The sequence below is a fragment of the Artemia franciscana genome, chromosome 18 (genome assembly GCF_032884065.1).
Source record: "Artemia franciscana chromosome 18, ASM3288406v1, whole genome shotgun sequence".
NCBI lineage: Eukaryota > Metazoa > Arthropoda > Branchiopoda > Anostraca > Artemiidae > Artemia > Artemia franciscana.
In genome coordinates, this window is record NC_088880.1 from 29,256,510 (window position 1) to 29,281,309 (window position 24,800).

The 24,800-nt window shown below is 36.1% G+C and overlaps 1 protein-coding gene and 1 long non-coding RNA gene across 2 annotated transcripts in view; one reads left to right on the plus strand and one right to left on the minus strand.

The window, feature by feature from the left end:
- Window positions 1–8,704: 8,704 nt before the first annotated feature.
- Window positions 8,705–12,860, minus strand: LOC136038454 (uncharacterized). The gene is made up of 2 exons (XR_010620209.1): window positions 12,634–12,860; window positions 8,705–8,847 (listed from the first exon to the last, which is right to left on the minus strand). It is a non-coding gene; the product is annotated as an uncharacterized LOC136038454 (long non-coding RNA).
- Window positions 12,861–20,431: 7,571 nt separating this feature from the next.
- Window positions 20,432–24,800, plus strand: part of LOC136038846 (uncharacterized) — a 75,225-nt gene continuing 70,856 nt past the window's right edge. Inside the window, exon 1 of the mRNA XM_065722273.1 lies at window positions 20,432–20,647. The gene's annotated coding sequence lies outside the window, so the exon portion shown is untranslated. The remainder of the gene's footprint in view (window positions 20,648–24,800) is intronic.

The window sequence follows — 24,800 nt, forward strand, 5'->3', positions numbered from 1 at the left end:
GCTAAACAAATTACTCGTAGGCTTTTTCTCGGAAGGATTTCAGCTCTTTTTGCGATATTTTGGTGGCAGCAGTGCTAAAGTCACTGGGCTATAAGACAACGTTTTAGTAATACGGTAGATAACGTTCTACTTGCCGTAACGTTGTACGGCAAGTATGGTAAAGGCACCAAGCTGTGAGACATCGTTTTAACACGATAAAACAACGTTATGGTAAGTACCGTTCTACTTGCTGTAAGGTTATACGGTAAAGACAATATGCTCTGAGACATCGTTCTAATACGATAAAACAACGTTACGGTAAGTAACATTCTACTTACTGTATCGTTGTACGGTAAACGTATCAAACTATCAGGCATTGTTTTGATAGGATAAAACAATGTTACAGTAAAAAAAACATTCTGCTTACCGTAACTTTGTATGGTAAGTACGGTAAGGTACTAAACTATAAGACATAATTTTAATACAATAAAACAACGTTATGGTAAATACCGTTCTACTTACTTTAACGTTGTAAGTTAAAGGCACTAAGCTATGAAAACTCGTTTTAATACGTTAAAACGGCGTTGCGGTAAGTAACGTTCTACTCATTTTAACGGTGCACCTACAAGTACGGTAAAAATACTAAGCTATGAGACATCGTTTTAATACGACAAAACAACATTGTGGTAAGTAACATTCTACTTATCGTGACGTTGTGCCTTAAGCACTATTAAGGGAGTAGGCTACGAGACATCGCTTTAATACGATGAACAACATTACAGATTACAGATAGTACCGTTCTACTTACTTTAACGTCCTGTGGTAAAAGCACTAAGTGATGAGCCATCGTTTTAATACGGTACAACAACATTACTGTAAGTAACGTTCGGTTTATCATGAATTTGTACGGTGAAGGGCCCTAAGTTATGAGCCATCGTTTTAATACGGTACAACAACATTACTGTAAGTAACGTTCGGTTTATCATGAATTTGTACGGTAAAGGGCACTAAGTTATGAGCCATCGTTTTAATACGGTACAACAACATTACTGCAAGTAATGTTCGGTTTATCATGAATTTGTACGGTAAAGGGCACTAAGTTATGAGCCATCGTTTTAATACGGTACAACAACATTACTGCAAGCAATGTTCGGTTTATCATGAATTTGTACGGTAAAGGGCCCTAAGCTATGAGACATCGCTTTAATCGGGTAAGACAACATTCCGGTAAGTTTCGTCCTACTATCCGTAATGTTGTACAGTAAAGGCACTAAGCTATGAGAGATGGTTTAATACAATACAATAACGTTCTGACAGCAAACACATGATTAGTACCTTCTGAGACCACTGAAAATACATGATTTACGGTGGAAGAAAAGTGAATAAAAATAATGAAGAAAGAAAAAACAAAGGAAGGAGATTTTCAAACAGCGAATAAAACGAAAAGATAAAGAAATTACTTTGGTAATAACCTTGTGGCCGTGATTCTCTGGCTGTTTATTTATTTAAGATCTCTTATTTGTATTTTGTTCTTTCTGTTTGAGAAACCTCAAGTTTTTTTTTGCACCGAAGACGGCTGGACTGGGTTTTTCCCCCGAAATATTTGCTTCTTTTTGTTCAGTGGCAAAAAATCACCTTCGTTGTTTTTTTCTCAATTATTTTTCTTTGTTGTTTTCCCATATATTATATATAGCCGGTGTGATCTTGGAAGATATGAACGTTTTAATTATTGAACAAAAACTTGAAAAATGAATTCCGTGTTTTCACTGAACTTCACCATAGTGTAGCTCAGCCTCTCCATGTGGATTAATTCCTTTTAGTCTTTCTTCCTCGTAATCATCATTTTTTGCATAACTATCATTATTATTTGTATTGCTAAAAATAAACTGTAAAACTAAACAAATGACCTTTGCTTTATAAATGATAAATTTTTATTATTATTATTTTCTCATCAGTATAATTTTTTTTTTGAAATTTGCAATTGTTAGAGGGTGTGAGAAGAGGCGTAAACAAATTTGCAAATGGAACTGGCCTTGTCTAGAGTCAATCAAATGACCAGGTGTTTGACCAAGGGGATTTCCTCCAAATTCGACAAAAGAATTTTGGTTTTTAAAAGAGTTATCTTGAAGCAGTAAAACTACGTTAGATAGGCTACATAAAAACTGAGTAGACAAATTGATACAGGTTAGCACAAAGAGTATACTTTTCAATTTAAGAGTAAAATCGGTGCACAACAAATTTTGTTTTACCTTTTTTTTAAACCTCTTTTGTGGTTTTAAAAGGTGATACTCAAGGATCAAACCTTGTAGAATGAGCATTCTAATGAAGTCATTTCTTGTTCATGCAACGCAACATTTTTCTATGTGCAGTATTACTTGATTGAGAGCATTCATCAGTCAGATGCTATCGATTTAGAGCTAGTTCCCACATGCTTCAATTACCGGAAAACTATATTTGAATGATACATTTCTTTTACGACAAAAATAGCACACTAATATTTGGAATATCGCTAGCATGATAGGGAAAATTCACAACTACCTCATTCCGCAGAAAACGAGTTTCAATTCATCGGCTTAACCGACTGATGTTGGTTCATCGGTTTTCCGACTGATGTTGCTCCACAATCTTCTAGGGACGCCAAAGTTGTTTGACGTAACATATTCCGCCAAAACTTAAGAGCTAGAGTGTTTTTCAAGTCTAAAAAGTCTGTACTAATTCAATACGGGCGTATTTCCTGCTAGCTTTCGAACTAGGATGGCTTTCTAGATTAGTGCTAATTTTAAGTGTTTTTAGGCAGATTTGAGAAATTATGCAATTGTGTTGGAATAGTTTTGGTACAAGATTTAAGGATTTACTTACTAGTTCGCTGTCTGATAGATTGGGCAATCAAAGCTTTTTTGGCTCCTTAGCTAAAAAAGAATACACCTTCCCTTCTGAAAAAAAACTATCATTCGCGCTATTGTGGTCTTAAAACACTGTCCAGCCCTTTGGTGGTTGATATTTTGGTGAGTCATCATATTAAAAACAATGAGACGCTAGATTAACTACGGTAAGTTAAAAGGCGTTATGTTACACAGCATAGATTTAGCAGGGGAATGAAGAAAGAAAAATTCATTCTAGGTTTTCTAACTGTAAGGACTAACTGTTTTTTTAAAGGAAGTTTTTTTGTGGGGCGTGGATTTGGAATTACGGACATCATTCTAAACAACAAACAGCTTTGACAAACTTATTCAACGTTTAGTTTAATAACCTTACAGACGCCTACCCAAGAACTTCTTGGAGTTAGTTTTGGCAACTTCATTAAAAAATTGGCTTTGGGGTTAGGGAAATTACAAACTACTTTACCATATGCGGGGCCGGATTAAAATCTTTGGCACCCCTAGGCCCAAGCGTTTTGGCACTCCTAGGCCAAAACATTTTTTCTCGGGGAGATACAGAGATTTACAGGAAAATACTCGAAGGTTCTGGAATTGTGGAAGCCCTGGACACAAGGCAACTGATGAGTGATGAACCAAAAGTAATGCAAGAGAGAGCTGATACCGAATTATCAGCTCCCATTCTGCGGAGATATCTGACAATTTATAAGTGGCTGCGGAATTCCTGTGTTGTTTTAAAATCACTTTTCTCTCAACAGGCAGCGTAACAGCGAAGTGCACCAGGCCCTTTCTCCACAAGTGCATCAGTCGAGTTCGGGTTAAGAAAAAAAAATCGCTCAGTGTTCTTTTTTTTTTCTTTTCTTTTTTTTGCGTCCTTCGGCATTATCCGACGATAGGCTCCGATCGTATGCGCAAGTCCTGACCTGACTATATCCACTTCATAAGTACAAATCGGGAGCTTCTCCTAGTTGACATACAAATGAAAAAAGTTCACAGCCAACTGAAGAATGATGTATTTGGGATAAATTATAGAACTAAATGTATCTGACTCTCTATGACCAAGAATAGAAAATAAATTGAAAAAAAAAGAATTTATGCATATATTGAAAACCGAACTAGATGGAAGAAAACAGATTAACCTTATAGAAAGAAATTGCTTAATTCGAAGGGGTGTGTCAAAGAGTATGAGCAACATGCAAGAGCTGAAACTGGCACTAGTGTCGAGAAAAGAAACACCATTGCCATCTAGCATTCGGTGTCTTCACATATTTTCAAGCCCTTGAATTTGTTTCTCTTATAAACTCAGGTTAAACAGTTATTATTAGACTCATTTTACCAACTACATTAATTTTACGTATCATTACATTGAAAAAAAAAATACAAAGAAACACCAAGCATTAGATAGTGTTGTGGTTTTTTTTGTCGACACTAGCACCAGTTTTTTTAATGCTATCATTCCACGGTTCAACCTAGATGAAAAGATAGAATCACTTTTTCCCGCATAAATTGTGCAAAGCAAAGCAAGATATACAACTATTTTTCCGATATAAAAAAAAAACAATGACTATAAGATTCAGACTGCAAAATTTAATATTCGGTAACAACATAATTAAATCATCCAACAGAAGGATCGATTTTAGGCCCCTGCTGGCTTGTAGACAGGACACCACATTTGCCAACTCATGCTCCTTCCAGAGCCCTTTTTAGGGCTAGAGGTGCCCAGAGCCAAATTATCTACAGCCCCCCCCCCCCCCTCCGACTCAAATATAAGCTAAAAAGCCAATTCGAAATGAAAAATTTGGCCAAAGTGGGCAGCCTCTCTCAGTCTTGGTACCCGGGGTAGCTGACGCATTGAGCTCCCCTCCCCTTTGAAAGCCTCTGGCCCCTCCAGATATATTAGCCTACTTCTAGGAGGTGAGCATTGCAATTGTAGTGTCAACCATGCCAAGAATTTTTTTAAGATCCTCGTTTTGCCTTCCCTTTGGTCAAGGGCCTGACAATATCATCAAAATATGTCAATGCATTTAAGTAAAACCACACTGTTGGAAAGAAGGGTCTTTGAATTTACATCATAAAAATATACCTGCTGTGAAGCTATATAGAGGCCTACCAACAGTCAAAGGCATCCCGAGCCTTTTTTCATTGGGAGGGGGCGAACTTCGTAGATTTTACCGAATCGCTACCTGATTTTTACCGAATCGCTACCTGATTTTTACCGAATTAAAAAAAAGAAGATTAGCCTTAAAATATACTTTAATATGTAGAGATCACATAATATGTACAATATCATAATTAGACGAAAATTCGTTTAGTTTTCATTCCATTTTACTTTTGAAGTATCTGAGACAAGTCGTACTCGTTCGAAAAATAAATAATAAAAAAAAAACTGGTAAAAACTATCCATAGCCAGAATCTTGTTAGGAGAAGGGGTTTCGGAGGGGGGCGGGTATAAAATAAGATTTAAATATCAATTTTCCGTGGGGGGGGGTATTTTTCACGGTGGACTTTTTCCGGGGGAAGGCGTAAACACCAGCCACCGATGGATCATCGGTGGTAGCTTTAACCTCCGATGATGCACTGATGATCTAATAAACTGTAGTTTACTTGGACAAAAGTATTCTCCGAATTGATTACTAAAATCATGGCGACAAATAATATATGCCTAATAATGACGAATGTAATAGTGCAAAGTAAATTGATATTAGCCAATATGAGAAGAGATGAACAAATCGAAAGAAAGAGGAACAGTAAAAATGCATGAGATGACAGAAGAGCGGTAGCTCTTGTACATGCAAATTATTTCCAAAGATTCGAGAGATCGTCCCACATCCGGAAATGACGGGTTTGTTTAACCCCTTTAAAGACGTCCAGAACAAAATTCTGGTCAATATATATTGCGATAAAAAGCGATTTCATGCCTGAAAATATTAATTGTAAGCCGGCATCTCCACTCCCTATGGCGTGATCAGGTAGTGGCAGGGCCTTAGGAATTGGTGAGACAGTTATCGCCATAGTAATACTTTCACTAACAAAAGCTGTAGTGACCGTAATATTGTCATCTCGCTTTTGCTTCTTTATCGCCGCAAACGGATCTTTAACCAACGGCACAATCACATATTTCTGTGCTTCTTCAAGACTGTTGTGAATATGACAAAGCCGATCTTTAAAATAGTCTATTTTTCTAGCGTCACATTCACAGCATTTGGCGGTTATACGGTTGGATCTGCTTACAGAAACATTACGCTTGTTATTGGCACTTGACATTTCAGAGCAAACAATTCAAACTACAATTCAAAATCTACAATTCATCAATCTACAAATTCTACAATCTCAAATCTACAATTCAAACTAATTTCACAAAACTAATTGTACCTTACTCAGAAGAAATTTAACTGCCCTTTCTTTTCAACCTGTTTCAAACTGGCAGACTGACTGACAAAAATACGGTTTAATAATTTTTTTTTCTCGTTTCCAAAGACACTGAACACCTAACTTGGGTAAGATAAAGGGATGGACGAGGGTAACTCCAACTCGAAAGAGGCTTCGAAAGGAGAGCGATAAAATTTACAGAACAGACTAAATGGGAGATGAAATTATAGTAATATAGAATTATAAAAAATCCCATTAAATTGGTGTAAAGTCGCTTTACAATTGTTGTAAAGTAAATCTAAAAGTGCTCAATTTGACAAGTTTTTTGTCAGTCGAGTGAAAAATCATTGGTACTCGTCTGTTAAACAGAACACACCCAGTGTGTGAAGTTAGGTTAATCCTAATGAAATATATCAAAACATGATAATAATATAATACTTTAGAAGCAAAATTAGGGAAACTACAACAAAGAACTGGAAAGTAGCCCGCACAGAACGCATTATATTTAAAACCTAACTTAACTTCTAACCACCTCTATATATTAAATACTTCACAAAAATACACATACATCGTCATTTTTCTCACTAAAAATAAGCAGATCATAACCAATCCCATAGAGGCAAACCGGTTTCTGGCAGATCTTACGCAGTATAATTCTTGAGTGTGTTCCATTTAACAGACAAGTACCAAATCATCTTTTGAATTTATGGAAAAACTTATTCTTCCCTCCTAAGTTAACAGATAATTTCCAGCAAAAAGCTGAAAATATCTGGTTGTGCATGTTTACAAAAATAAAATTATTCTAAGAAATGAGGACTTCTGGCTGGATAGTTTCAAGCTCTGTATGATTTACTTGTTTATTTCTTCTTAAAATATGGAGGAAAAAAGACCTCATTTAAAATTCTTTTGTTCCATGTCATGAAAAATCATCTACTTAATTGGTTAGAGTTTCTGTGCAAAATGTAAGATTTTACCTTTTTTGAATTTTTTCCCTAAAATTACCTTTTGAATTTTCCAGTCATTTTGCCAATTCGTGTACTATTCTCTGTTAACCTTTTCAGTTGGATTTCTGACTAATAACCAAACTACACAATAAAGTAATGAATGTGAACCAGCTGATATTTTCGAATCTTGTAACTGGAAATACTAAACCAATACAATTCAATACGGTGATGTGCCTAATGCTTGAATTCTACAAGTTTGGTTACAGATCAGATAGGAGCCAAGAAAAAACCTTTACAAATTTAGTGACAGGCCAGGACAAGTAGAAAAACTAAATTTGGTTGTTTTATAACTGCCTACAACAACAAAATTTGCGAATGTTTGATGAATTACACTGAACATTTTTTAAGCATTACGTAACACTCTCCACCCCAAGGGTGTAGGGGGTCCGCCCCCCTACCCTCGGGACGCCCCTGCCTACTGTAAATAATTTTTATTTTACTAGATGTTTAATATAACCTTTAAAAATTCTGGAATAGTTGTTTGTCTATCTGTTAATGTAATTTCCAGTCAGCATCCTCTAAAAAGATCGATTGAATCACTAGATCACTGCTAGATGTGTGTGTTTAATTTTATTTTGACCTTTTATGTGACAGTACCAGCCTCAGATTTTTAATCAACAAGGTATGAAACTCTTAGATATCAACTATCTTTGAAACCAAACACTTTTGCAAAATATGCGCTTAATGTGCTTCTTTTGATATTTCTATATTGCTTCTGCAATATATTGCAATTCCTATATTGCTGATATTCCTATATTGCTTCTGCCCTGAAATCAGCAGGTCCAGGGACTCGAAACTATCAACTTGGGTGGGTATCAAGCACCATTTCTAAGCCAGAAAACTGAAGACTTTCAATTTTGGATATTTACATTGTAACACTAATCCCACATTTAGTTAGCAATAATAAGAGACTTCAAATGTAAATTAGCAGAAATCACACCACTTTCGGTAAAATATACACTTGACCTTCCTGTATTCCAATAGAAAGTCCATAGTAATGGCCGTGCCCATGAAATATGCCAAAGTTCTAATCTTTGTCCTCGTATCATAAAAAGAAAAATATCGCCGCAAGTCTAAAAAAAAAAAAAAAAAAAAAAAAAACATCAACTGGTGTACAAAAAACATCAAAATCACCAATTTTTCATTAAAATATATCTGTGAAAAATCAGCTATTTCTATAGTTTGAAGCCCATAACTCTGGGGCTACAGTTACCTCTTTACTCCTTGAGGCCATTTTTCTTTGCCCTTTCAAGTATTTTCATTAAAACGACTATCTTGAAATTTTGATTCAATGCCAAGTGGGGCTACTGGAGTGCCTGGGAATAAGGGGGCACTGGAGACGTTAACCCATCCTCAAATTGGTTTCAGTGCTTGAAAAGGGCGCTAGAACTTGAGATCAAATGAGCCCTTACACAAATTTCAACAGCAATCCATACTATATATTGACCTGTGGACGAAAAACGAAAAAACAATGGGAGACAAATCACCTGTTATATTGTCATTCATACATAACAAAAACAAAACTTGCAGATAAAAACTAAAAAAAGTTAATAGTTTAAAATGATCACGCTTTACTTTGATGTCCACGTTCAATTTGTGTCAGTTCTACATGATAGCTCCTGAAATAAAAAGAAAGATTCTTTAAAAACTGGACACTAGACTACAATAATATGGGCACACATGTTTAACAGTTAGGGAAGAAGGGGTGGTCAGAAATACAAAAAAAAATATTTTTAGGCAATTGTTTTTCAAGTTTTGCAGGCAAGGTCCTTTAAACCAGTAAAAGACGAAAGTCTAAGAAGAAAGTCTCAGTCTAAGAAGATTTGAATTATGCATTAGCTTGCCTTTTGTTATGGGTGTGAGTGATCTTATCCAGCTAGTGCCACCTACAAGTGGCACTTATAGTTCCAGTAAGCCCCAGTTTTGTTCATTTTCTTGGTATGATACCCCAATTTTCTAGGTATTATACAAGACTCTTGACTAGTTGAAGTGCTGAGAACTGTCTTATCAAGGTCCATAATTTAAGACAGGTAGACTTTGTATCAATAATCCTGAATAAAAAAATAAATAAATAGAGGACGTTTACACATAGTTACACTCAATCAACCTTGTATGAGGTATTCATACAGTCCCCATGCATATTTGACAAGTAGAAATGGTTAGAGGGAAGAGTTTGAAACTATACTTTGACCCTGTGGGCCTGACTCAGACTAGAAGTTTTCTAGAAGAACTGTCCATTGAAAGTTATGTATTTGCTTGACTGGCCACATACAAAAAAAAAGCTGTGTGAAAAATACTGTTTGACCCATCTTTCTAAGGTTGGAAGGTAGGGTGGAATGAAAAGAAGGATTTATGGATGAAGGACGACATATTTCTAAAAGTTCTGCTTTTTCGTCACCCCTCTGGTGTCCACCATGAGGTGGGAAAAGACTATTCAAAAACATTCGAAACACATTATAATTTCGCTAAAGGAAGTAAAGAGTCAAGCTTTGGACAGACTGCAGTGGAGAAGGAGGATATGAAGCTGTGTTGACCCTAAGTGAATCATTAGTAGTAGCATTGATTGGGGCTGTAGATCCGCTCCTGAAAGTTTTATTTACATAGCTCAACAAATGGATTTAAAGTTTAGTTTCTCATAAAAGTAACATGAAGTGCAAACTAGAACTGTTTAAAACATAGGCTGAAGTGGCACTTGTGGAGGCCCATTTGAACCAAGAACATGCTATATCTTGTAAAAAAAAGGAGGAAGACTAACCTTCTGCACACTAGCAATAATTAAGTACTGTGTAGAACTACTTTATTTGCCATTTACTATCTAGGAAACTAGTTTAACTAGGGAAATTTAATTATCAAAGGTTAATTTACAGCCAAAATTTGGGCAGAAATATGTTTTGAAGTTCTTATGTCTTTTTCTCCAACTTGAAAGGAATCTTAGCTAATAAGTTTTGTTTGCCAAGTTTGACTTCAGACAAGACATCTTGGCATAGCAGTTCCAGGATTTTAGCCAATTCACTAATAAATGAAACATAGGTGTCACACTTGGGTATTAGTTTAAATTTACAAGGAGGGTTTGACTTCTGAACTGTTTAATTACTTAGAGAGGAGTGAAATGCAGCAGCAGTTCCATGGTGACTAAGCAGTCTATGCTAGGTATATACTTACAGGATCCAGTGTCTATAGGGAAAACTTCCCTGCCCAACACTCTCTAGATGCATGGTTAGCTTCCTGTGTTACTTTTATTTTATTTTTTTTATTTGAGTTCAAAGTTAAAGTCTTGTTCTAGCAGTCATGTGAATATAAAGTTTCTCTCCAAAATTGACCAAGTCCATTTTTGAAGCAATTTGGGGTCTCAGCTTTCACAACTGTTTCAGGGAGGGGGTTCCAATTGCCAGTTACTCTGATACTCGAAAAATTTGCTCTTGCTCTGTTCTGAGCCACTGATTTTAAAACCTTATATGAATGGCCTCTTGTAGTTTTAACTGTAGCAGGCTGGAAGTAATTTTCAAAGCTAAGTTTCTTCAGGTTGTTCTTTGCCTTGTAAATTTGTATCTGATCTACACATTGACGCCTATATTTTACAGAGGGTAGCTGTAGTTAATGTAGTCTGTCTTCATAGCTCACTTTTTGAGTCATGGGAGAGGCTTTTTTGCTTTTCTTTGTACTTTCTCAAGTTCAGAAGAGTCTATTTTATAGTTGGAGCCCCAGATGATATTTCTGTACTCAATGGTTGGTGTGACAAGTCCTTTGTAGAGTTTGGTCAAAGCATGCTTATCAAGATGTTTGAATCTTTGTCTGACTAAACCAACTAATTGAGTAGCTTTGGCAACTATTTTCTTAGTTTTGCCATGAAACTTGAGCTGGGAGTCAATTAAGATGCCAAGATTTCGTTGAGTCTACAAGCTCTAAAAGTATTGTTGATCCTGTTTTGTCTACCCTCATAAGCTTTGGTTCTGGGAAATCTTTATTCTTTCCTATCCACAAGACTTTTGGTTTGATAGGGTTCAAATTCAAACCAGGATTTTGGGAATTTTTTGTTAGCTTGGTATTGTCTGCATATATTTTTGTTGTGCTTGCAGTACCAGTGCTTATACTGTTGATGAAAAGAATGAAGAGAAGTGGTCCAAGGACACTACCTTGAATTAATCCACTGGTTGTACTAGAATTTATTCTGAGAGGGTGTCACCTACTCTGACTTTTTGGACTCTATTTCTGAGAAATGATTCAACCCATATTAATTTTTGTTTGGGGAGGTTGAAGTCTTGAAGCTTCCAGATAAGGTCAGTATGTGGGATGCTCTCAAAGGCTTTTTTGATGTCAAAGAGGACTACTAGAATGAGGTGACCTTCTTTGATGGCTTTTGTTTTATTGTTTACAGTTTCTAGCAGCTGAGTGGTACAGCTTCTGTTGGGAAGGAATCTGTACTGATTCAAGTTTATGAGGTCCTTTTGTAGAGTATGAGAGAGTGTTCTGTCTCTTAGGCATCCTTCAAAAAGTTTGCATACCTGTGAAGTAAGACATACTGGTTCTCTAGAGGGCCCTGACCTTTAAATGTGTGTTATAAAAGTGAAGCCTTGTAAAATAGATCTTCTGCTTAATTGAAGTACAGGAAAATTGTTTTCAGCTTCATAACTTTGCCCAATTCCAATTTATAAGGTTTTAAAGATATGCAAATACATTTCCTAAATTTTGAAAAGAAACATTGATATGGCTCAAAATTCTACTCAAATAACAGAAATTGCATTTTCAGAACTAAAGGCAGAAAAAAAGCAACTTGTAACTGAAAATTAAGGTAAATTGTTGTTTTGTCAAAATTTCAATAGGTATAGACCTGTCATGTAGGCAAATTTCAGGGCCCTCTAGAGCAAGGAGTGGAGGTGGGTACTTTAAAATACCTTCTTGGGACATACTTTAGCCTGTAGACCCATCCCTGAAAGTCTCATTTTCCTAACCTAAACCCTTTCTGAGATAACAAGAAGTCAATTAACTAGAATTTTACCCATACTTTAGCCTGTAAAGCCATCCCTGAAAGGTTCATTTTCCTAACCTAAGCCCTTTCCAAGAAGTCAATTAACTAGAATTTTACCCTAAAAACAAAGAGCTATGACTAAACTATAAAGGTTTGTGAATAATTTTAAGGGTAGGGTAAGATGACCAGTACTGGGACACTTTAATCACTCTGCCTATTCTGGGACAGAAACTTTGGTTGGATTGCAACATGTCCAATACTGGAACAAAAGACAACAGGTTTTTTAGAAGCAACCCAGAAAAATATATAGATTGGGTGTCCAAGATTAAAGTCTTTTGTTCCAGTATTGGACATGTTGTGATCCAATCAAAGATTCTGTCCCAGAATAGGCTGAGTGATCAAATTGTCCCAGCACTGGTTGTCTTACCCTAATACATACCTCTGGAATATTTAGCACTTCTCCAAATATATCATGCAAGAATTTCAGAGGATTATCAATTTTATCTGCTTGCAGATAGAGTCTTGTTAAGGCTGCTGTGACGATTTCAGAAATTCCCAACTGCTGTAAATATTTGATAAATTCTGTTCTTTCTTTTTCCTGGTAAACTTTGGTACCTCCTTCCGAATTTTCCATTTCAAATTTATAAGCTAGTTGTAAATTTAAACTAGTACTATCGACAGTGTTGCTAGTAAAAATGTAAATCAACCCAAATTAACTTCTACCATTCGAATTTTACTTTTTTCTTTGTATTTGCCTTTATGTTTTGTTGAACAAAACAGTGTATTACTTAATGAAAACTGTAAGCTGTAGACAGGAACTTCAAAGATTTACAAAAAAAGGACACTAACCATCTGAGAGCTATGATCTATACGCCATCGGAATATACTAGATCTTCGATTAACGCAAATTCTTTCAGTGGATTTTAAATTCTACTCAACTCCAAGGCAACCTCCCTGACTACCTTTTTATTTTTCTGGTCTTTAAATACAATCAAACTCGTTACCATCTTTGAATTCTAAAGCTTATTCTCTAAAGCAATAGAAAAGACTAAAACATCTTTCACGATAATACCTCCCGTGTCAACAAAAGGGCAACTTCTTCTTGACGGAATATAAATAATAATTAAATACTCGTGCAGTTCTGTGAGCATTTGACAACAGAATATTCTGAATAAACTATTGCCTTAATAATACGTTCGATTTAATAAGCATTTGTCCCTATTACCTTTTATCACAATCAGTGGACCGTCGGAAATTCTACTTTGTTTTCTAAATCAAGGCCTGGTATACATTAGCGATATAAGAGGCTTGACAAAGTGGCAAGATTTGCCACTGGCAGGTGAATTACCACAAGGTGGTGCAGAAATTTTTGGTTAAAAATATAACCCAGTTAGTCGACCTATTCCCATTTGATCATGACCTTCAGAGATTTATGGGTAATGTAGACCCAAAGTCAAATTAGACTGCAATTTCTTATGATAGCTTTTGTGAAGAGCTTAGGCAACTCTTATGAAACCTTAGACTAGCTGAAAATAACTGGGGGACATTGATGTTGTTTAGTCCGGACGATAGGGACTAACTTGCTTAGTTCCAATAATCGCTTTGTAAAAACAAAGCGATTAATGCACTGGGTGGCATTTGTCAAGACACTGAGTGGAGTCTTAAAGTTCTTTGACATTCTCCTACTGATTCATTCTTGGGGATTCATGTATTCTCAAGTTTGCTACTGAAAAACCCTTCGACGTTTAGAAATCCATGTAAAACAAGAAGAGGAATGGATTAATATTCGCTTTGATAATTTCAATCAAGTATTGGATAAAGTGTAAATACTTTTTAATGATCAACTATGTGTGAGTGGAAAAAATAAAGTCGATAAAATCTAAGACAACTGCGTCCAAAAGTGTAAAACCTGCTTTCCATTTAGCCCTACACAATCGGCCAGAAAGGACAATCATTGGCAACTGGTCATCCTTCGTCCGCAGAAAGTACCCTAGCTATCTCAACCGTTCTGTCATTACATCCTTAGGATGTGGGATTGAAATACACTTTCCGTATAGCCTACTGTTTGAAATATGGTCATTCCGCTGAATACCCAGAACAATCCGATGGGAATTTCCCTGGAAAACATCTAGCAAATCTTCATCCACTTTCAAAGGACCCATGCTTCAGAGCCGTAATTGACCACTGTTCTTACTCTAGTTTCCAATATTCTAATCTTGGCTTACAAACTTACATTGCTATTCTTCCAAACTTTTTTTTTAGCTGTGAAAAAATACCCTAAGCCTTGGCTATTCAACATTTAACATCTTCACTGCTGCCACCGTCTTTACTCCCTCTCAATTTAATAATATAACAGTACAATATTTTAACACTAAATGGGAATGCCAAATAAAAATAAAAGTGATCTAAGAATGAATGTGAATTACTGTACTTTTATTCAGTACAAAAAGTGTTTGTTCAATAAAAGATAAATAAAAAACGAAACATCTGGTGATTTCATTGGTTTTGCCCATTGATACAGTAAGAAAATAAGCTTCTTTTTTGTATGAAACACGTTTGGATTTTGATCATTCAAGACGGTCTTAGAAATGAAATTAAAAAAACTCAATTTTCTTTAGAGGTAAGTAAAAAGCAAGTAGAGACCTAAAACGAAGAGAAATTATTTGTTTGCACCCTATTCAGTATGCAATGTGTATCAATATGTACATCTTTCTACAACCTAAGTAGAATTTTACCTTGAGGGTTTACACTAACTCAAATAAACCGACTCATATTTCCTTGTGTTTGTAGAATTTTGAAAAATAATAGACTGTGAAGCAATAATTTTCTGTTTTAAGTTCCGAAAAAGAAATTGTTTTCAAAAGGAATTTTTGCTGATTTATACATTTCTTTAAATTTATACTATAGATCAGGCAAAAGGGTTTAGTCCAACTTAGTTTTTTTTGTAAAAAAAAGGAAAATAAGAGGCTTAATGCCGGTCAGGATTTAAAATAAGAGCTCTGAGTCACGATGTCCTTCTAAATATCAAAATTCATTAAGATCTGATCACCCACTCTTATGTTATAAATACCTAATTTTTTCTAATTTGTCCTCTCCCTTTAGCCCCCCAGATGGTCGAATATGGGAAAACGACTTTATCAAGTCAATTTGTGCAGCTCCCTGACACGCCTACAAATTTTCATCGTCCTAGCACGTCCAAAAGCACCAAACTCGCCAAATCACTGAACCCCTCCCCAACTCCCCCAAAGACAGCGAATCCAGTACGGTTCCGTCAATCACGTATCAAGGTCATTTGCTTATCTATCCACCAAGCTTCATCCCGATTCCTCTACTCAAAGTGTTTTCCAAGATTTCCCCCTCCAACTCCCCCAATGTCAAAAGGTCTGGTCGGGATTTGAAATAAGAGCTCTGAAACATGAATTCCTTCTAAATATCAAATTTCATTAAGATCCAATCACCTATTCGTAAGATAAAAATACCCCAATTTTCACGTTTTCTAAGAATTCCGATTTCCCCCTCCAATCCCCCCAATGTCACAGGATCTGGTCGGAATTTAAAATTAGAGCTTTAAAGCACAAGATCCTTCTAAATATCAAATTTCATTAAGATCTGGTCACCCTTTCGTAAGTTAGAAATACCTCAATTTTCAAAATTACTCCCCCCCCCAAATCCCCCAAAGAGAGCAGATCCGGTCCGGTTATGTCAGTCACGTATCTTAGACAGGTTTTTATTCTTCCCATCCAGTTTCATCCTGATTTCACCGCTTTAAGTATTTTCAAAGATTTCCGGTACCCCCTACTGCCCCCCCCCACAATTACTCTGGATCTGGTTGAGATTTAAAATAAGAGATCTGAGTTACAAGGTCCTTCTAAATATGAAATTTCATTAAGATCCGATAACTCCTTCGTAAGTTGAAAATACGTCATTTTTTCTAATTTTTCAGAATTAAAACCCCCCCCCCACCCCAATGGAGCGGATCAGTTCCAATTATGTAAATCAGGTATCTAAGACTTCTGCTTATTTTTCCCACCAAGTTTTATCCCGATCCCTCCAATCTAAGCGTTTTCCATCATTTTAGGTTCCCCCACCCCAAACTCCCCCCAATGTCACCACATCCGGTCACGACTTAAAATAAGAGCTTTGAGACACGATATCCTTCTAAATATCAAATGTCATTGAGATCCGATTACCCATTCGTAGGTTAAAAATACCTCATTTTTTCAAATTTTTCAGAATTAAACCCCCCCCCCCCCGACTACCCCGAAGAGAGCGGATCCGTTCCGGTTATGTCAATAATGTATCTAGGACTTGTACTTATTTTCCCCACCAAGATTCATCCGAGTCCCTCCACTCTAAGTGTTTTCCAAGTTTTAGGTTCCCGCTCCCAACCCCCTCCCCCAATGTCACAAGATCCGGCCGGGATTTATAATAAGAGCTCTGAGACACGATATCCTTCTAAATATCAAGTTTCATTGAGATCTGATCACCCATTCGTAAGTTAAAAATACCTCATTTTTTCTAATTTTTCAGAATTAACCCCCCCCCCCCAACTACCCCAAAGAGAGCGGATCCGTTCCGGTTATGTCAATCATGTATCTAGGACTTGTACTTATTTTCCCCACCAAGTTTCATCCCAATCCCTCCACTCTAAGTGTTTTCCAAGTTTTAGGTTTCCCCCTCCCAACCCAACCCCCCCCAGTGTCACAAGATCCGACAGGGATTTAAAATAAGAGCTCTGAGACACGATATCCTTCTAAATATCAAATTTCATTGAGATCCGATCACCCGTTCGTAAGTTAAAAATACCTTGTTTTTTCTAATTTTTCAGAATTAACCCCCCTCCCCCAAATACCCCAAAGAGAGCGGATCCGTTCCGGTTATGTTATCATGTATCTAGGACTTGTGCTTGTTTTTCCCACCAAGTTTCATCCCGATCCCTCCACTCTAAGTGTTTTCCAAGTTTTAAGTTCCCCCTCCCAACTCCCCTCCCAATGTCACCAGATCTGGTCGGGATTTAAAATGAGAGCTCTGAGATACGATATCCTTCTAAGTATCAAATTTCATTGAGATCCGATCACCCGTTCGTAATTTAAAAATACCTCATTTTTTAGTTTTTCAGAATTACCCCCCCCCCCCCCCCCAACTACCCAAAAGAGAGCAGGTCCGGTCCGGTTATGTCAGTCATGTATCTTAGACAGGTTTCTATTCTTCCCATCCAGTTTCATCCTTATCTCACCGCTTTAAGTGTTTTCTAAAATTTCCGGTTTCTCCAACTGCCCTCCCCCCCAATTACGCCGGATCCGGTTGAGATTTAAAATAAGAGATCTGAGTTACGAGGTCCTTCTAAATATCAAATTTCTTTGAGATCTGATCACCCGTTTGTAAGTTAAAAACACCTCATTTTTTTAATTTTTCAGAATTACCCCCCCTCCCCCAACTACACCAAAGAGAGCGGATCCGTTCTGGTTATGTCAATCATGTATCTAGGACTTGTGCTTATTTTTCCCACCAAGTTTTATCCCGATCCCTCCACTCTAAATATTTTCCAAGAATTTAGGTTTCCCCCTCCCAACTCCCCCCCCCAATATCACCAGATCCGGTCGGGGCTTAAAATAACTGCTCTGGACACGATATCCTTCCAAACATCAAATTTCATTAAGATCTGAGCAACCGTTCGTAAGTTAAAAATACTTCAATTTTCCGATTTTTTCCGAATTAACGGAGACCCCCACTCCCTCCTTGATGGTCAAATCGGGAAAACGACTATTTCTAATTTAGTCTGGTCCGGTCCGTGATACGCCTGTCAAATTTCATCGTCCTAGCTTACCCGGAAGTGCCCAAAGTAGCAAAACCGGGACCGACAGACAGACAGACCGACCGACAGAATTTGCGATTGCTATATGTCACTTGTTTAATACCAAGGGCCATAAAAACCAAAACACTATTTAAACTACGACAGATAACTCCATATCTATTTAATCAATAACTGAGCATCTAAGAGGAGTGCAATTTCACTTGTTCGACGGACATCTCAAAGTGACAGGAATAAAAAGTGAAACGTTCATGCTATATGAATTTGGCGTGACACTTTATGTGTTAATATATTAATGAATATTAAACTCAATGAAATTATTTTGTAACATGGGCCAAAATCCGTTTTCTTCATCAATTGCAGAGGAGAAACCCTCCACTGACAACACTGTTATTTGAAGGCGTCTCTGTCTGGGAGCGGTATGTCTAGTGCAGTCATGCTACTCTGTCTGGTGCTGTTTTGAGAAGTTGGATAATACGCTGTCGGTCAAAGTTGTCACTCTACCTCTTATGGGTTCTTCCCCGGAATCGACGTCCTTTATCTGTCCCTTTAAACGAAATTTTGAGTGGGCGGACGAGATTCACTTTCTTAACGTCCCCTAACTGGCACATTTGCTGTCTTCTAACTTTGCACATGATTGTATCTTATGACTTAGTCTTCTTCTGAGTTATTTCTTTATGATATTGTCAATGTATCTTCGCTATCCAGCGAAGGCAATCAATTTTAAGTTCAAGAAGAGTTCCTCCATTTTCAGCTTTATTTGGAATACAAAAAGACACCATAAGAAGAAGAACCAACCAAACACAAAAAAAAACACACTAGACGCTATCTCTGCACATACCTGTACATAACTGTAGGGTGCCCAAATCTGTAATCGTATCGACATAAGTAATATATCAACCCTATACATAACATTGAATATTTTTAGTTTGAGCAACTATATTGCTCTAGCCACAACGCAGTAACACCTATCGATAAAACAGTACTTGGTCATAAAATAGCCCATAAGTCAACATTGTATTCATATGATGGCAAGACACCCCCCTCACGCGCATTTTTTTCTCAAAATCATCCAATCAAAATTTGAGATTACCGTTTTGTTCAGGACAGTTGAAAAAATGAATTACTATGACTTTGGAGATATATAATGACCCCCCTCACATACCCCGAGGAAAGGTCTTTTAGATAAAAAAAAAATGTGACCATTGTTTACGTATAGTATTCGTTATTGAGAAGTATGCATACATTTTTCTGGGGGGGGGTCTGATGGTAGGATTTTCCATGTGGATAGTTTTTCGTGGGGAGGGAAGTTTCCAGCGGGTGAATTTCTCAGAGGAAATTTTACACCGGGGAAATGATGAATATCACTTTCGAAAAAGGGAAATTACCTAGTGATTTTAACAAAACACTAATTAAACCCCTGTATAAAAAAAGGTGATTTGAGTGAGTGTGGCAATTATAGAGAAATTAGCCTGGTTTCTGTAGGTAGCAATGTACTTAGTATGATGGTACTTTTTAGACTTGAATGATGCTGAAGAAAGGGTACAAGAGTCCTTTCTCGATATTCTTTGATATTGTTCTTTGATATCGATATTCTTGATATTATTATTTGATATCGATATTCTTCGAAGATCATTTATTTGATACGATCACTCCTGGGATAAAATAAACACGATTCTGTGATCTTTTTTCTGGCAAAAATATAAAATTCCACATTTTTATATATAGGATTTTGAAAACTCTACTATAGGGCTTTCCGATATGCTAAATTTAATCTTTTGATTTTCATTAAGCTTTTTTGACCCTTTAGTGGTATTTCCGACCTTTTTCAAAACTTCCTCAATTTCTCAACTTTTGGTGGGTAACATTAACTTAAAATTTTTTGTCTATTTAGAGTTAGCATAAAAATTTGACCTTTTGGTGTTTCTCTTGTTACCAAAATTATGTTGTTTAGAATTTTGGTTACTACTGAGCTGAGTCCCTTCCTTACAGTTCTTTACCCCGAACTGTTTGATATTTATGATATTCAGAGATGCCCTTCGAAATGTATTAGCATATAAAACTTCGCCCAATTGTATAATAAGGAAATGAAAATAGTGAGATAATGGCTAAAATATTATGATGTAATTTATCTTCTTATAACAGGAAAAAGAAAAATGGGATAAAAAAATAGCAATACCAGTAAGTGGTAAATCATACTAGTGCTGAAGGGCCGTTATGCTAATTTGCTGTTATGAAATATATGAAACATAAATAATTCTATTGAATATTAAAGACACGGTTACATCAGCTAACTGTAAAAAAATAATTTAAAGTTTACTTAATTAAAAAGACAACCGCTCTTTTTGGATGGTTCCCAATCCATTGTACTGACGCACTCGTCTGCGCATGTCCAAAATTTGTTCTTTTACTCGAAGAAAAGCCTTTGTGCCCGAAGTTTTCCGAAAGAACTCCTAGAGATAAGAGATTCGATGTTTTCAAGAAGTAATTGCATTCAAAGAAAGATATACTGGAATCGAATCGTGAAGTCGAGGCCGCGCGGATATAAGTGGTCGGATCGGATTGGTTGGAGTCGTTTATGACCTCAGTTTTGACCCTTTGCAGAATAAACTTAAGTCTAGAGTGAATTTGATGTTCTAAGGTGAGATTTTTTTTTGTATTAGTGGGACATTCCCACTCTCCCGAAGGAAAACCTTTATCCTGAAAATTCTATATATCATTTTTTAAAGTGCACCAGTAAGTTTTGACAAAACTTTTGGCTTTTTTAACTTTTGACAGAAAAGTCTTTTTTTCAAGTCAGGGTTCCTTTAATTCTCTATTAAGAGCAACACTTAGAGGGCGAGAGGGTTAGTTGTTGCCTGTATATTTTGAAAAATAGATTTTCATTTAATCTTATTTTAATATACCCCCTCCAAATTTTAAGAGGTGCCTTTTTGCATCTTAAATAAAAAATTTGAACCCCCCAACTCCTTTCTAAATTTGATAAATTGGAACACTTTTTTTTGCTTTTGCAGCATAAACAGCCATGCATTAAAAAAACAGATTTTTTTTAATCGACATTTTTTTTGCATTTGTGGGGTATTCCCACTCTACTGAAGGAAAACCTTTCTCCTGAACATGCTAACAAAAATTCTATGTATCATTTCTTAAGGTGCACCAGGAAGTTTATCCCCCCCCCACCCTCTATTGGTCAAAGATTCTCCGAATTTTTAGTGAGCAAAATTTTTTTTTATACGCTTTAAGGAATAAAGTTAGTATTTTAGGATTTTTAGTAGTTTTTATAATTTGTCTTATTTTCTTCTGGAGAGTCTTTCCAATTGAATAGATTTTCTTCAAATTTTTACGGACTATTTTTTTTTCAAACTGCTTTAACGGTAAACACACAATGTAGCAGAAAATTAACCGCATTGAAATTTCATTGCCTACGTATATACAGCCCGGGGTATATATTTGTTCATTTAGGGATGGGGGTTGAAGTTTATTGATACAGCTTAAGGAATTATATTAGTATGTATTTTAGAATGTTTTTTAGTAGTTTTCAAAATTCTATAGGGCTTTCTTCTGGATAGTGGGAATACATTACAGATATCATTTTTTTTCTATTTGAAAAACTTCGTGAAATAATGTTTTGTTTTATTGCTCTGACACCGTTTTTCTTTTCTTTTCAATAGAAAAGATCGGTAAATTTGGAAGTTTTTTCCATTACCTAGCTAGGTAGAAGGTAAAGACGCCACTGTATGAGTTTTAATGCTCTATGAATTTACTAATCACTTCCTATGCAAATTCTATTTGCCCCTCCCCCTACTGAAACTACTGGATCCATAGCCATATACAGAATTTCTATTTGGGGGTTAGTTTTCTCGGAAGGGGGGATTTTACAAAAAAGCTTTGAAACACATATTGATTTTTTATACATTTTCGTTAAATTTTTTTTTGATTCAGACAAACATTTCGAGAGGGGAGGGGGTCAGACCCCCAAACCCTCTCCTTGGATACGGCCTTGTTGGGGTGTAAGGTTTTCAGTTTTATGAGAGCACCAGGACTCATTACATTGGATTTTTAACAAAATGTTAATAACTACAGATACTTTAGAACCATCCTTCAGCTTTAGAAGGGCTGTATGCCGAGTAGTAGTTTCCCACCCCTCAAAGGTGGCCCTAGTCTCGACCCATCCATGAATTTTACATATTATACCTTGTATATCATTCCCATCACATTTTTATTAGTCAGATCAAAGAGGGGGAAAGTATAAAAGACGACTGCCCCTTCCCCTAGCATCTCCACATAGGTTAATGTTTAATCTTTTTCTTCCTCTATTCAATGCAAGGTATGGAGAATATCCACCAAGTTTGGAAGTTACCCCTCACCCTTTATAATATTATCCTCGCTTGGTATGGTCGTTGATGTCTGATTATTATGTCGCTTGGTGCTTGCTTACTATATTGTTTGATACTTATTATTTTATGTTCTTATATTGTAGATGCCTACATGGTGTCAGAAGTGGGATTTGAACCCACACTCTCTTAAAAAAATTTATAGCAAATATTCATTCGATGGATTTCGATGTTACTAATGTTTAGTCAAGCATTTTTGCATTATTCTTTTTCTACTAAAAAATTGTCTTTATTATTATTAGTACATAGGAACGAACTTAAAACAAATTTCCTGTTTTTGCTAATTGAGTCATCTTTTTTAATTTTTTTGTGAGTAGACGAAGAGCTGCATATTCTAAACAGTTTAAAAACTTATGGGGACACGGCACCCTTGGCCCTCTAATAACGCTCCTTCTACATACTGATGAAATGACTTGATGTATATCGAGCTTTACATGCCAGGTGCTGAATTCGTAGAATAGCCCAGGAATTGCGAATTTTTTCAAACGCTGTCAAATTTAAGTCAAATTCAATCCCCAGGTTATATTTCAAGAAAAAAAAAACAGTGAAACAAAAAAATTGACATAAAAGTAGTTTTATCCAGTAGTTGAATACTGTGTTGACACAGTGGAATGATCTCCTAGCTTCGATCCTAGCTGCCGCAGGACCAGATATTGTATGGAAATTATTACCATATTATCATCTCCAAATAATCAAGCAAGAATAAGAAATTCAAATTGATTAAGCCACATTTTTCTAATTTTATTGAACGGAGACATTTGTGTTAAGAAACTGCCGATGAATCTGACCTGAGGAAAAAGTGATTGCATGACCTAGATTGATTGCCTTGCTAAAAATTGTCTGAAATTGACCTTTCCAGTAGGAGAAGCGTTTTTGTGACTTTTTGGACTTTTAAAAGGACTTCTTTAGTTTTGAAACCAAACTTTCATGCTTAAACTACATTCTTTTGGACAAAAATTAATTTGGACTAAAACAATCAGTTTGTGATGTCATTTTAGTATGTCCACAGCTGTCCCCAGTATGTCCCCCAGTTGTGTCCCCGGTATGTCCGCAGCTCAGTTCTGCTACAAATTGTATCTTAGACAGATTTTGCATAGCACATAAGCAGTGGCGTCGTTGATGGGGGGGGGGAAGTTGTTTTCCGAATAATTTAATAAGTAGCCTTAAAACCGTTGCTCGTTTTAACTGTCAAATTTGCTCTTTAATTTCAGCAGATATTTTTTTTTAATTAATCCATGCTCGTTTTTAACATAAGGAAAACGATAAAAATAGGGTCTATTACACTTCATAATATGTTCCACATTAATATTTTTCACAATGTCCTTCCTTTGAAACCTTATAATCGAGTAAAAAGTAAGCTTAGTTAATTGCAAAATTGAAAAATGCTTTATGCTTGCGGTTTCGCCATATTTGCTCAGGTCAATTTCCCCCTGATATTTAAGGCTGTTTTACTCCCTAAAATCTATCAATTCAAAATTAGAATTTGTTGTTTTAAAACTTGAAAAATACATCTGCAGATATGACAGAAATGGAATCATTGAAGTATAAGAAGGTAGATATACAGTGAATATACAGTGAATATTCCTGAACGAAAAAAAATCATTGAAAAAGAAAATAAGCCTTGGTGCTTTTTATAATGATATTCGTACTATAGCCAGATAGGTCAAATTGGTTGTAGTTTGGTCATGGCATTTGGTAGAGCAACTTCCACTCCAAGAATCATTTAATTGTTAAAATTACTATTTGCAGTTTTTAATTGAAACTCCGATTCTCTTATTTATCATTGAAATGCCTCATAAGAACTTGTGATGTCTTATTGCTTACGTTTTGGATTCGCATACTAACCCACAAATGTAGGACTGCCTCTGTGTACAATATTATGCTGACTTCTCGCTATTTTCACTTTTCTAAATATTCCTTTTAACCAGCTCAAAAATAGAATTGACGTATATGTGCTAAGAACTATGACTGAAATTAGTCGCATTTCACACAACGCCAGTACTACGCCAGTGCTATTTCTGCATCAGCATGCCGTACGTAATGTCTGCTGAAAATAGAATAAAGGGAATTTAAACAAAATATGTATATTTTTCTCACAATTTAGGAATTTCATGTGCTCGCATAAGCGGTACCAACCTATTCTCTTTTTCTATCGCTATCAGTTTTATCATGCAGCACTAGGAGGCCGAGCTTTGCTTGTGAAAGGAATTATAGACATAAAAACTCTATTCAGTGAAAAGCCTCTCCGGAAATGTATACCCCCATATCCTGATTTACGAAAAAAAAAAAATTGCGTAGTTTTTATAGAATTCTTTTTTATGGCACTTGGTATCAACCAAGTGACATATAGCAATCGCAAATTCTTTCGGTCTGTCTGTCGGTCCCGGTTTTGCTACTTTA